Consider the following 15549-nt stretch of genomic DNA (forward strand, 5'->3'; position numbering starts at 1 on the left):
TCAAAAGGACAACTGAGGTTTTTAATCTGGCGGTACTTTTTTCGGAGTTGGCATTTGTCAGCTGTCATTTTTTTAATGCTCTTACTTACTTACTTAAGATTGCACAAAAGTCCGGAGGGGACTTGGGCCTCAACCTACCATCTGGCCATTTGAGGTGCGGTCTTCCTCTACTGCGCCGGCCCTAAGGATTGGATTTTAAAAGACCTTTCGGGCTGGAGCATTGATGTCCATCATGATGTTCTACATGACCCAGCCATCTAAAATGTTGGACTTTAATTCTTTTAACAAGGTCAACAGCCCGTACAGTTTGTTGTTGTATCTTTTTTTTTTGAAGCATCCTTAGACGCTCTCATCTTTGTTTTAAAGGTTCCAGGCATATGCGTCTTAATGAGAACATGGATGATGAGTGTCTTATAGATGGTGATTTTAAATGCTCGAGAGAGGACTTTACTACTCAGTTGCCTTCTAAGTCCAAAGAAGCAGCTAATTGCAAGAATTATTCTTCGTTTGATTTCATCGTTGGTGTTTTATATACATTTAAGCTATGCCTAGGTAGACAAAGTCCTTAACTAAGTCAAAGTTAAAGCTGTCCATGGTGACGACGTCGTCGTTCAATGTCCTTTTTTGATCTTCTCGGTTTTCGTCACAGTGTTCAAAAACGACGCATGACAGTGCATTGCCTTGTATATAAAACCAAATGTATTGGTGAGATATTTCCCGATCGATTTTCTTTCAATTTACACCACATCTAACGTAAACTACCAAATTGAATACTTTACACCAGTGATTAAAGATCTTTTTTAACAAACATGTTACATTAAAAACGTTTCATATGAAATCTCGAAGTTGTCATTGGCCCTCTGCGGACATACTTAATGCTATTAAGGCGGTATGAGATGTCTCATACCGACGTTGGAGACGTTTTGGTTGTCCTGAAATGGTCCTCGACTTTAAACGTTAACGTAATTCTTTAACGAATTTGATCAAAATTGAGAAATACAAATTTTATAACAATAAGTATTGATTTAAAAGGTTTGAATGTTAAATTCTCCACTTCAAAAACCCAATTCAGTGAAATGTCTTTTAGACGTGCAGAGAATAATACTACTAACGCCTTTTCGGTAAGTGTCGTAGATGATTATCAGGTTGGTAAAGCAATTTTCTCCATAAAATCTAAATTCACCGGACTTGACAATATTCATCCTGACTTTATTAAAATCCTCCGAACCTTCCTCTTCCCCACATAACTCATATATTCAACACATGTGGAAGATATCGAAAACTATCCCTATCCTAAAAAAAAGGAAAAAAAGGAATATAGACCGATAGCTATCCTATCTTTTCTATGAAAAGTTTTTGAAAGTCTGATAAGTAACCAGATAAAATATTATATTAAAGACTAGCAATTTTTGAATCCTTTGCAGTCGGATTTCGATCTGGGCATACATAGTTGTGTTTTAGCTTAATTCAACGTATCTGATGACATAAGTCATGCTTTAGACAATAAATTTACAACTGTGATAACCTTAACTTGACTTTTCAAAGTCATTTGACTGTGTAAACCATAATCTTCTCTGTGATAAATTGACGACCCTATTTAGCCTATTGATTTACAGGCTATATATGATAGGTCGAACGGAACTGACTTAAACTCAATCCTGAAAAAACGAAAGCTCTTCCCATTTCAATAAACAAACCAAACCCAGATAATTTCCCCTTCCGTTATGTTGAATAATTGTCTTATTGAATATGTCTCCATGTTAGAAAATAAGGTTTGGTCTTTAACGACAAGTTAACTTGGAATAACCATGTCGATTCACTTACAGAACTATTTGTTACTAAATCCGTACTACCTACCCATATTAAATTAAAGCTGGTTAAAGCACTTGCCCTACCTATAGTAACAGACGTTTACATAATACGTCAGAAAGGATCTATTATGCGATGTTCTTCGACGTATCTACGACGTTGTGAATGGTCAGCTGGCTTCATTTGTTGTATTCGATGTAGTTTATATATGGATGTAGGTGTAGATCCAAATGCAAAATACTCTATAATGTGCCGTAAGATAGTCCTAAATCATGAGAACGACGAGGAATCCACCAATTCGAGTCTTCGGGAAAACCTTCATAACGAAGCTATGATGGACAGACCTTGCAATGTCTGTAACCAATCCAATCTCTTCAAATGTCTTCACAATTTTGCAATTTGCTTTAATCTTCTTTTAAAGCACGATATGTGGCTATAATAGAATTACCATTCTTAAGTAGTTCTTAAAAATTTTCAAGCGTTGTGCGGTAAACGATCCATTTTCGTAAATGTTAGACTTTCAACTGAAACAAAATTGGTTTAACAACTTAGTTTAACAAATGTCGAATTTCAGACCTACACTTTTGATACCGCAAAATGAATAACCCGTTATAAGTTAACAAAGGTGCAACTGTTAATGATTTATAGATAGATAGATATTTATATTCAATAATTTGAAGGTTCTCGTTTCATACATTTTTTGATTTAAGGAATAAATAATAAGGCATGACAAAAAGTCGTCTGGCTGAGTGACAATGTCATTTAATTTTATATTCATTTTAAATTTATTTTTTTCAAGTAATTGTTACTTATTGACTTGTAGCAATAAATAAATACCTTTAATTCAATCAAACAAAAAAAGGAGAGTACTTGGACTTTACTTTAAGTAAATACTTAAACAAAAAAATGAAAATTTGTTTACTTTAAGTTTATTTACAAAATCCAAAGAAAAACATGACAAAAAAAAAAAAAATATAGTTTAAAAATGTTCATCTATGATTCTTCTTCTATAGATCATCGCCTCGGTGGTAAGTTTTTCGGTCAGCAACCAATCTTCTCCATTTAGGTAACTTACTATTTCATTGTCGCTTAGATAGCTTCTTCGAAAAAAGAGTATCCTTAGCTCCTTTAATATTGGACATACACCGATGAAGTGGATAGTGTTTTCGTCCACTCCCATATTGCATAAGGACCAAATCCTTTCTGTGTGGCATGCAATTTAGATTAAGAAGTTCACATCTTACTTTAAAAATAGTTCCAATAGTTTTTCTGGAAAAATCGAGCCTAAAGTAATTATGTTCATTTGTGTCCCTTTCCGTAGACGTTCTCAACTTTTCTATGAATGTCTTCCTTTCATTTTCATCGATCCTCGTACATCTGGAGACCAGTACATCCATTCAGTTCTAGAATAATACCACAATTTGCAGCTAGATTAATCCAATCCTTGTAGAATCCAATTTTTCGACGCATGAAACTTCTCAACATAATATTTGGCAATCGGTTTCAGTCCATATTAATCACCTGTATCGAATAGTCTGCGCTCAGCTTCAATGTTGATACAAAGAGTGTCGAAAGCCCTGTTTCCAAATGATACATGCACTTAGGCGTTCTCAAAGGGTGGAGAAATACTTTTCTAAGGAAGATTTAAAGCAAAGTTTCAACAATTTCGTATTTCCAAAAACCCCAAATCTGTGCTCCATAAAACAGAACTGCTTTTGCAGTTGCTTTAAAAACTTCATATTTGGCGTTTTTTGATATGTTGCTATTATTGAAAATTTTGCTTGTAGTTCGAGCAAATAGCCGTTCTAGCAGCATCAGCCTTGGCTTGTGTTTGTCCATGTTCAAATTAAACATAATTGACTACTTTCAATACTAATCCATCATATCTCCAGTTTCATCCTCTTGCGGTCCGTGCTACATCATTATCTTAGATTTTTTCAGAATTTACTTCCAGTCCCCATTTTTTACAATAATCATATAGCCTTTTGATCATAAGCTGAAGTGAAGCTGGAGACGCTGCCAAAAAGACAATGTCATCAGCATACATAATTATACTTTTATTTTTGAGCTTTCAAACTCCACTCCACAAGGAAGCCAATGAACCAAGTCATTAAGAAATAACGCAAATAACAATGAGCTGAGATTGGATCCTTGACGAAGTCCTCGATTTATTTGGATCTCTTTTGATTTGCCACATCTATTATGAACGCTAGCTGTCGTTTGATTGTATAGTTCCAGTGTTTTTACAAACTTGTAAAGTTTATAGAACAGCGTTTTTCTGTCAACTGTATCAAATGTCGCTTTTCAGTCAACGAAAAAGTTATAAAGTTTAGCATTGCGGTTGAGTTTGCTTCGTATCCAAGAATAAAAATGTTATCAGCTGTAGAATACCCTTTCCGAAACCCTGACTGATACTCGCTCAGTTTGTTGTTTAAATTTACCCAGTTAATAAGCCTTCTATTTAGTATTGAAGTGTAAATCTTAAAACATGCATTAAGATATAATATTCCCCTATAGTTTCTGGGTCGTTTGGGTCACCTTTTTAAGTATTTTAAATATAATAGCATCATCAAAGTAATCGGGATGTACAGCAAAACTAAAGATGATACTGAGTGCTTGCGCCAGTTTTTGCTTAAATTCGGTGCGGAAGTATATTTGAAGGACTCTGCGGGACACACCTCTGTGCCAGCTGCTTTGCCATCTTTAAGCGACTCTAGTACCCTTTCTACTTCCAAAACCGTTATCTGCGCATCAAGGATATCATCTTCAGCATATGGTGTCACAAAACTCCATACTAGTTGTTCTGAAGAGATATTTAGCAACCCTGAAAAACGTAATCTTAAGTCCTCCAGAGAAATGCTCGTATTCTTAGGTTCTCCTTTATTTCCGTTTTTTTTTGTTAGTTTCCAAAACTCCGTGGTATCCTTGCAATGGCTTAACTTTCTGCACAACCTTTTAAATTGTTTGAGGTGTCGATGTAGTCAATTCGAATTGAATCAATGTTGTACTTTCTAAAGAAATTAAGTAAATGCCTTTTTTCTAACATTTTCACATGACTGGTCGTACCAATCTGACTTTTTCGTATAGTGTATATTGTTTTCATTACGCCTGCTGATTTAATGATTTATATGACCACCCTATTAAAAACCAAAATAAAATCGACTGCTAACCATCCAGATCCACTCGCAGAAAAGTTATGAGATGCAAATTTAAGGAATAATAACTCGGATCCTCCTACACGATGGATCCCAAAATTTGGTAGAACCACAGTGGAATGATACGAGTACACTGATATTACGTTTTTATGAGAAAGTCTCAATGAATGTCCTTAGAGGCTTAAATACATAACATAAATACCTTTTACTTATTTAATAACATTAATTTAGTTTGTATAAATCATTAGTTTCTTGTTCCAATGTAATAAACTTTATTAAATTTTGTCTTCTATTTTTATTTTAAGTTCTAGTTAATATTAGCTTTAAGTTTGGCTATCAAGAGCCACTAAATGAATGTTCATATTTCGGGAGAAAACATCCGCAATTTTTGTAATGCTTGCTTTAGAAAAAGAACACAATATCTATTCTGTTAATAAATATTTTTGTATGCCGGACAAAGTTTTCAAAGTCTCAATAAAAAATTAAATTGAAATAAGTGTCCTTTTCTAAACGAAGATGATTTTATTTTATATCGACAATTATAATATATCAATATGAAGCCTTTTTTTGTTAGGTTTGCTAATTCAAGAACTGAAATGACCACCTAGCAGGGCGTATATTTGGTGAATTGGTCCAAAGCAAAATTTGCATTGATCCCAATTTTCATAAGCAAATGTTGTTTAGCTTTACTTTTGGTTGAGTGATATAATTTAAGTGATGATTGATAATCTAAAAGCATTGTAGTTCTTTAAAAAGGATGCTGCCCAAAATGTAAAAGTGCAGGAGGTGCTAAATGTTACATTTGTCAGCTCGTGCCACAATTCAAAGTTCTCTACTTCTAAAAGCAGCACTTTACAATACAAATTTTCCTACAAAAAGAATGCAATACAACCAACAAATTTTCAAAAGATTACATAGCATTAGTTTCAGTAGAGCAACCATTTTGCCAAAGAAACACTTTTGATGTTTATGAATTATTTTCTCCGCAATAATATTTTCCTTGCTTATCTAACTGCACATGCAACTTTTATTAATAGTTCTTGCAATACTCGGTTGCGTTTCTTTAAACAATTTAAACAGGATTGAAAAGAAATTTATTCGTTTAATTATAATTTCGCATTTATTTATATCAGCATTAGAAAATATTAACAGGAAAGTTTCGGTTTTGTGTTGGTTGCAGATTATAATTTGTATACTTTTTAATAGGTGACATAATTAATAACAAAAATGTACATTGATTTATTTATTTTGGTTATTTATATTTATACCTACTTTTAAAATATATGTTTTTCCTTTTAGGAAACTTAGGAATAAGTGATGTACTTAACAAGCTAAATAACACGCAATAATTAAAAATAGAGGCTTATACAAAGAAGTTTTTTATTATAATTGTAGCAATTGTGTTTGTTTTGTTTTTAGGCGTGTGGTTTTCAATCTGGCAACACTCATTTATGTAAAGTCGCTTGTCTACGCAGATAAGAGAATATTCAGGGCGTTATTGTTGGCATAAGGTCCAACTTGTTGCAAAAAGAGGTAGAAAAATGGGCCTCTCGGCTGGAATTTATTCAAGCCAGCTGCGACGGCAACTTGAAATAATATAGCTTAGTTCTTTGACGCAGCATTATAAGCATTTCATTTCTTTTAGAAAACCACAGATCTGAAAAACACGGTTTGTTTAAGCAAACTTTAATGATATTTTAATGCACGCCAAAAATTATGCTAAAAGTAAGTTGGGCTGTCCAAAGTAAATATTTCACTACTTTTAAACTAAACAATGATAAATGCTGGCCAAGTCTTCGATACAAAATTCGTTTATGCCTCAATATCACTAAACAATAAATTGTTTGATTATTTTTAAAAGCACAAATCTTTCTTTTTTAGAAACAATTTAAATCATTTTAGTATTACTAAGTTTCTGGAAATTTTCATTAGTCATGAGCCTTTATTTTGAATCTATGAATATCAAGTTTCCAGAAAAACTTAATTTGATTAGTTTTGGATATTTTTAATAGTTTTGGAAAGCACGTTTTGGATACAATTTTAAGTGCTGATTTCGAATTTAAACTCTTATTTTAACTCAAGTTTTAAAAATACCCATTTTCAACATTTCTAGAACTGGATATAAAGAATTTAGGCAACAGATTCGTTACAAGTACCAAACTTTACTTTCAAACCGTTTTTGCATTTTTTTTAGATTTTTGTGAGACAGGTTTTGAAGTTTTTAGAATATAATGTGAAATAATATAAAATTTTCAACTGAATATTAAAGAAAAGGATTGTAGATTTAGAATAAGAGCACGGATTTGATTGAAAATAACTACTTCATAAAATAATATAGCATCAAAAACCCTTATATTCATTAATGTTTATTCGAATTTAAAATTAATATCTTAAAAATCTGAAGATATACTGCAAACTAAAATATTTCTTTATATGATTAATACTTTTAGTAATTTTAAAATTTGGAAGAATAATTCAACTAACAACTTTTTTAACCCAATACGAAAACATAGAAACTTTAAAGCAAGACAAGTCGACAGACGGGATGGGAAGTTATCAGTGTGGGTCGCATCCCAGCCTCTTTTTTTATATTTTAGCAAGCTTGAATTTATTTTAAATATATATAATATTCATTAACAGTAAAGTTGCGATAATTAAAAGCATATTTTAAGAATTTGTATATATTTGAAGAAAATCGGTGCGATTTATTGTTTAAGCTCCTAGAAAGAACTTCCTTAAAGAATTGAAAATAGGTCAGATGCTGATGAAGTGGTAGCTGTTCTCAGCTGCATCAAGATTACACATTGTGCATAAGCCAACAGTTTCATGCTGAAATGCCCTAGCATTCAAATTAAGTAATCCACACCTCGTTCTTAAAATCGTACTTATCATTTCTCGTGAATTTGAGTCATTAAAATAGTTGGGTACCCCTGTGTATGATACTTGCTATATTCGTCGTGAAATTGTGATTGTGAAGCACGTTCGGTAGAATCATTCCACTGTTGTTCTTTCAGTTTAATTAAAAGCATGTTGTGGGCATGTTACAAATCAAGATCGTTGTCAACGATGCCAGTCGCGCGGAAAAGGTCTAACCATTCCTGGACCCAATCAATATTTTTGCGAAGTACTCCGTATGAAAGTACGCATGGTAATCTAGAGCTGGGAAGACTGAAATCTTTTCGCACTGGTAGGTCGAGCAGAAAACACTCTTGACTTGTTTCTAACCTGGTAAGTACACTATTAGTGTTCTATCTCATCTAGGCACATCTGACCATTGTGTCATATCAGCAAAATTTCTCGTGTAAAAACTCTCCAGTTAAATAAAGAGCTCCTATAAGAGAACCGTTTGGCAATACGAGAAAGCCAACTGGGACGGTCTCAATAATTACTTCAGGTTCTTTAACTGGTCACTTTGCTTCTTCAATAGTGACGTTGACGCCAGCGCTGATATGATCACAAGTTTGATTCTCCTGGGAATCAGAACTTTTATCCCGAATAGGGTTTCAAGCATCAGGCCTAAGGAAAACGCATGGTTCGATGCGAGCTGTAAAGAGGTTATTAGGGTTAAGAAGGCAAGTTTCCGTTGTTTTAAAGCCAATCTAGCTGAGGAAAACCGGAATAAGTTCAAGCAAGCCAGTAAGGCCTATAACGCCCATATTCGACGGACTAAATTTTTACATGACCAAAAATTACGGCAAAAAATACTGCAATGTCCCAAAGGCAGTCAAAATTATTGGTTATTTGTAAAAAATATGAGGAATTCTTCCTCTTATCACTGCGTAAGCTTTTTCATCTGTCCTACTCCTCAGGTCTCGTTCCGAGCGGATGGAAAACCAAAAAAGGCAAATCTTCCTCACCGTCGAATTACGACCGATTAAACTTACGTCCCTTCTTTTCAAGGTCATGGAAACGCTGATTAATTATCAGCTCAAGAAATATCTTGAAGAACGGAAGCTTCTTAATGACCGACAGTATTGCTTTCGTAGCAATAGGTCCACTGGTGATCTCATGGTTCATCTCACCGAACAGTGGAACAAATCTTTACATATTTTTGTAGAAAGTAAGATTATTGCACTAGATATTTCCAAAGCATTTGATAGGGTTTGGCATCAGGCTCTCTTATCAAAAATGTGTGCTTTCGGTTTTCATAAATCCCTCCTTCATTGGATTAGTAATTACCTTTCGCATCGTTCAATACAAGTTGTATTGGATGGATTCAAGTCTGAAAACCACAAAATAAATGCTGGTGTGCCCCAGGGCTCTGTTTTATCTCCAACACTCTTTCTTATCTTCATTAATGATCTCCTGTCTGCAATATCAAACCAATACATTGTTTCGCTGATGATAGCTCTTAGCTTTTCATATTCGTTTTCAGATTCACACCCCTCTTCTTCGGATGTGGAACTGCAACTACAAAATATAATAAGCTCATTAAATTCCGACCTAAACAACATTGTACAATGAGGAATAAGAAACCGCGTTGAATTTAATGCTTCGAAAACGCAATGCTGTCTTGTATCGTTAAAGCGAAATATACCCCCCCTGCCATTATCCATAAATGGAACTTGCAACGAGGAAACTGATCATCTCAATATTCTTGGTATGTGTATCATCAACTACCTTTTGTTTACCGATCACATACGCGATGTCGACAAAAATGCCGCAAGATGTTTGGGTCTTCTAAGGCGATATAAGAAGTTTTTCTCCCCCTCTGATCTGGCTGTTATTTACAAGAATTATATACGTCCAAAGCTTGAGTATAACTCCCATATCTGGGCTGGTGCTCCTGCAACTTACTTAAGCATCTTGGACAGTATTGAACGTAGAGCATTTAGACTGATTGGTGATATTCAATCATAAGATCATTTTCGTCACTTGAACATCTTCGAAATGTTTCTTGTCTCACCCTCTTTTACCGTTTATGCTCTAGAGAAATAGCCAGCTGCATTCCTCCCCTTACAGTTCAACGGTAATACTCGCGCTTCTAGGAATGCTCATCAATATACCCTCGAGCCCATCTTCGGTCGTACTGTTAAGTACAGAGATTCGTTCTTTGCCGTACTAAGCGAATGTGGAATGCCTTGCCACATTCTGTCTTTCCCAGCTATTGCAATATTCAGGAATTCAAAACCAATGTGCACCGACATCTCCTTTCAAACCCTCTCTCCCTTTCCGAGTGCTCACACCGTGTCTACATAATAAGGGTAATTTGAGTGTGCGCTTATTATAAAAAAAAAAACTAAATTATTTTTCAAGAACTTAGACCAGGTTGCGTTGATTGCATTTTTTTATGTTGCAAGCCTCTTTGTCAGATGTTCAGACCAAGACATACATATGTAAAGACGACAGCAGGATATTTATTATTTATGCTAGTTTGTTATTTTTACTTCTACACCTTTGAAATTCAATTTTTCACTAAACGTTCTTCGGCCTCCACATTCCTAAAAATAACAATTTCAGATTTCGAAAGATTAACTTCGAGGTTCCATTTATCGCAATAGCTGCTAAACTTGTTTATAATTGTTTGAAGTAAAGCTGGACTCTCAGTCAAAAATGTATTCAGATGGGGAGTTCAGAATGTACGTCATTTAAGAACAAGATAAAAAGCAAAGCGTTTAGAAAGCAACCTTGTTTAACGACTTTGCTCGTTGTAAAGAAATTAGAGGTACTGCTTTCATCCGATAACTCGGCAACTGTATCTTGGTATAATAGCTTGATAATTTTAATCATTTTCGTCAAGATGCCCAATGTTATAAGTTTGTGAATAAGAGCTTCTCTGTTAATATTGTCAAACGCAGCTTTTAAAACTACGAATCAAGCATAAAGTTTCTTTTTCTGGCTTAGTTGCAGCTGAATAAGGCATGAAAGATTGAAAATCTGATCAATGGTACTATAATCTTTTCGATATGCAGCCTATAATTCATTGAGTACATTGTTGTTTTCGATCCAGGTACTGAGGCGGTTTAGAAGAACTGAGGTAAATAATTTGTAGAGGGTATTTAAAAATGAAAGCCCACGATAGTTAGATACAAGACTAGCGTCACTTTTTTTGAAAAGCGAAAAGATAATTGATTTTTTGAGGATGTTGGTATTGTTTCTGTTTCGTAGATTCTTAAGAGAAGGTTAGGGTAAGGTTAGGTTATATTGGATGTGAAAGATGGAAACGGATACACTTAGGCCAGTCTAATGGCCCATTGTGATACCACATGAATCTTGAGGCTTCCTTCTAAGCTCAATGGAACCAGCTTGAGTCCCTTACGAAACGTGAGAGGCTGATTATACCGATATGATTTAGATCGTTAAAGAAGAATTCTCCTAGGTAATTCTTGCGTTTTGGAACCAGAGCAGAGCATGTGCAGAGAAGGTGAAGAACTGTTTCTTCCTCATCCTCGTCCATACAGCTTCTGCAAAACTCATTTGAAAATACGCCTAGTCTCGTGGCGTGCTTTCTTATTAGGCAATGTCCGGTTATGACACCTATTATCGAGCTTATATGCGATCTGCTTAGAGAGAGCAAGCACCTTGAACGTTTTAAATCCAGTGTTAGACAGATGTTTTTTGTGATTTGACACGTGGTGATGTTGTTCCACCTGGTTTACAAGTAGCGATTGGTATGCCAGTACTTGCCAAACGTGATAGCATAGGCTGTACTGTACCGTTCCTGGCGAGTTCATCTGTCTTACACTTACCTGGAATGTCTCTACGGCCCGGCACTCATCAAAGGTGATCAACAGTTAAAGTGTTTGTATAGACAGAGACCAGAGATTTGATAGCGGCCTGGCTATCAAAAAAAATTCGGATATCAGATGTTGATATCACGTTTTCTTTGTTCCAGGGCAAGACTTCCTTTATCGCCAAATTTTCGACTGGAACACGCTACAATGATTTGGAAGGCGGAATGAGAGACTTAATTTCAGTCGTTCAGAGTACACACCTTCTTTTGTTTCTGAAACATCTGTGTAAAAACGGATAGACTCATCTTCCAAGAATGTCCTATTCTCCCAAAAAAATCTGGGAGGTATAGAAATCTGGAAATTTCTATCGAATTGCAGTTGGGCGATGGTGTAGTCTGTGTGCTTTGGTTCAATGCGACGATGCTTTGAGGCGAATAGCAGAGGGAAATATGGCAAAAATTCAAAAGCTGTTATTTGTGTTCCAGTATTCGTAGGATTACCGCGCATCTCTTTGGTTAGTTTCCACCAATCTTTTGCTGTGTTAATACTTCGAAGTTGACTGGAAATGCATTGCTAGTACGATCTTTGTTTTTTTTTGTACTTAGGGCTTTGTACTTCTTATTTACTTCTAATAGTTTCTTCTGCTTGCATCAAAATTATATTTTCTGTAAATGTTAAGTAGCTTAAGTGAAGATTTTCGAGCTTCATGACAATCAATATCAAACCAGGGTTTCTTTCGCTCAAACTTGACATTGGTATTAATAGGGTTCCCGTATGTTGCATAGATAGTAGATACACTCTTTTAAGGAGTTGCATCGTGTTTCAACACTATTCAAAGGCAATCAATTCTCTTCATGTATTGAGTGCGTCTATTGTTAAACCATTTAAATCTTGGAAGCAACAATGAACTGGGAGAACTTTGCGTACCTTCAAAAGCTTTGAGACCTTAAATTAGCGGCATGTGGTCCAAAAAGGTTGTATTTTCAATTGAAAAACTTTTAATCATTTCCAATGCACTGTATGAAGGGCAGCAGTAGTCAATTACTGTTGCCACAAAAGTAAACTCTCCAGTTTTATCGTTAAAGCTTCTCCCGTTAAACATAAATGCGCCGATGCCTTCTAAGAGCTCTCAAAACATATTGCTATTGCTGTCACTTTCAGTATCTTTTGAAATTCTCACTTCAGTGATAAGCTGTGATATCCGTGAATCGACTGTTCCTTTGATTCCTGTTCTGACGTTAAGATCTCTCATAAGTATAAAGTGGTTTGATTGAAATTCATCAAAGAATGTTTTTAATTTTACGAAATCACGCAACAAATGATTGCAGTTTAAATAGGAACCAGTTTTAAATATGTACAAAATTTACATACAAATTAAATACTTTCATAATTCTGTTATCAGCTATCAGCTCATAAATGAAAACAAATTAAGTCACTATAACGTTGATTTGAATATACATACATATACAAATGTACATAATTAATCAAATGTAGATAAATCAGCGCCAGTTTTCCGCTTTCGAATAACCTACTCCCTATAATCGCTCTTGTATGTAAAAATAAAACTTATCTCAAAAAATTTACATTCTCTTAACAGCTGAAAGATAAAATTCCAATGACGATAATTTTATGTAAACACATATATTAAAAAACATTATCTCCTTTCTATCCCTTAAAAATAAAAAAAACGAAGAGACCTTAACCCTACCTATAACCTATACTTGTATAATATGGTTTAAGCTGCATACGCAAGGATCATAAAAATAAAAAAGTTCCAAGACAAATAATTAAATATCAATATAAAATGATTGAAGAAATCGTAATTTTTTCGCGTTCATATATCTGGTGTAAAACGAAATCTCTGAAATGATACGTTAACTTATCTAATGCCATTATCTATTCTGAGATATTCGATATTTTTGTACTAATAACACGATAGGAAAAATCATCGATAGGCAAGTTTGATTCAGTTAAAAACGCCAGACTCAAAAGGTTTATAACAATGAATATTATTATAAAAAAAGTGTTTTTGAATAAAATCAATGTCCATCATATTCGAAGATGTCAGTTAATTTACTCGACTTATCCTCATCCTATGGATAGATCGTTCGGTCGGGTTAATCGTTCTCCTTCAAAGTTTCTCCTGACATAAGTTGGTGCATTTTCGAAATATACGTGGACGGAAATTATGTGTTTTTGTCGGGCACTATAAATGTGAATATTATTTTTTAAGTGGTCCCTCTTCTTAAAATAAAAAAATAATAATTAAAAATTATTGTCTGCGTAGCTATTTGTTAATAATAATAATAATAATAATTAATTTCGTTGCTGTTTGAGATGGATATCTGTTTTATTCAACGAGTTTCCATGAAATTCTTTTCTATCGATTTAAAGAATCTCACATTGTCGTCGTCACCTGAAGGTGAATCAAGTGAAAAAATAATAATTTAAAATATGTCAGGTAGCCTCTTAAAATCGTCAAAAATAAATATAAAAATTTAATAACAACACGGGAATTTTTATTTATTAATTTTGATTTTTAATACCGATAAAATTTGTTTGTCCTTCTCACAAATCGTCCATTTTTACTTCGTTTTATTTTTTATAAATTTCGTTGAAGTGGTTCTGAGTATGTGAGTGATTGATATTATTTTCTTACGTCGCAATATGGCGTTTCATTGAGTTGGAGCTTATTTTTATCGTATGACTAAAAAGCTAGAGAGCAGTAATAATTCGATCGATCGATGAGTTATGCCTCATACGAGACGTGTCCATCAAATGGAGTATTATGGCTTTATGACCCCATTTTCTGATTGGCTGAAAGGTAACAGAGGCAGGGAGAATATAATAATAATAAAACAAAAACAAATTAAATATACAAAAAGCACTTTGGTCAATAAACAATAAAAAAAGAGGGACATACAATCAACAACACACCTTCATTGTTTATTTTGTTGTTGTTGTTTTATTGGTAAATGAGTGTTGAATTTTTATATTTTATCAAATTTTCCGACGACTACGACATTATTGCCTCAATTATTTTTTTACCTTTGGAAAATATTATTGAGAATTTGTTTCATACAAAAACACGCTACAATTCTGAATTGTAACTACGTAAGACCAGCAGCTTATTGATGGATTTATTAGCACAGCGATTGGGAACAGTGATAAATACGACCAATATGATGGTTTATCGATTCACGGGTAAGTCACATGGGATTATTTTATGTACTCGTATAATGTGCTATTTTTTATTTTTTTGGTATTAAATAAATTAATAAAAATCAATAAATAATAATCTAGAACAGTAATCAAGTGAGGGCGAGATTATGGTATAGGTTTAACTTCATTCAAAGAGCTGTTGGTTTTGTTTTGGGTTGATTTAAAAATGATTTGGTATTTTAAATTAATAGAACAAAACTGAAGACAATCAGAAAAACGTATTTGACAGTCAATATTATGATATTATGTAAAATAGTTAACGTTGATGGTCGATAGTAGGAGGTCATTATTGACAAATTAATTTTTAAGCTTTGACTGCCACACGTTTTTGTCCGGCACCTCATAATTCCCCAGAAGCCGCGTCGCACATTTTCGTGCGACACCTTGTACTTCAGTTCAGGCCATATCGTTCGTGTTTGAGCGACAGTATTTGGGAATTTGTATGGGTTCTGGATTGTGTGGCTTCTGGTGAACATTTTGGTCTAAATTTCGTGGCTGTAGGATAACTTTTGAGTGTTTGTTCATATAGGTACTTCTTTTTATAACTTTTTATTATTCAGAAAAAAAAATAACAATATTATTTTATTCAAAAAATTAAGTTAAAATTAAAAATTAATTAGTTCACTATTACTTATTCTAAAATTCTAATAGCAAGAGGTTTTTCACGATTTCTCTGGCGTTGGTTTCTT

At 34.0% G+C, this 15549-nt stretch overlaps 1 protein-coding gene across 2 annotated transcripts in view; it reads left to right on the top strand.

Annotated features, from left to right (window-relative positions):
* Positions 1 to 15549, top strand: part of LOC129942196 (box A-binding factor) — a 79838-nt gene that overhangs the window by 10883 nt on the left and 53406 nt on the right. The window contains exon 1 of one of the 2 annotated variants that reach the window (XM_056051048.1): positions 13946 to 14842. The exons of the other annotated variant lie outside the window; for it this stretch is intronic. The gene's annotated coding sequence lies outside the window, so the exon portion shown is untranslated. Of the gene's footprint in view, positions 1 to 13945; positions 14843 to 15549 lie in introns of those variants that run through there. 2 annotated transcript variants of the gene reach the window in all.

Source organism: Eupeodes corollae, chromosome 1 (genome assembly GCF_945859685.1).
Source record: "Eupeodes corollae chromosome 1, idEupCoro1.1, whole genome shotgun sequence".
NCBI lineage: Eukaryota > Metazoa > Arthropoda > Insecta > Diptera > Syrphidae > Eupeodes > Eupeodes corollae.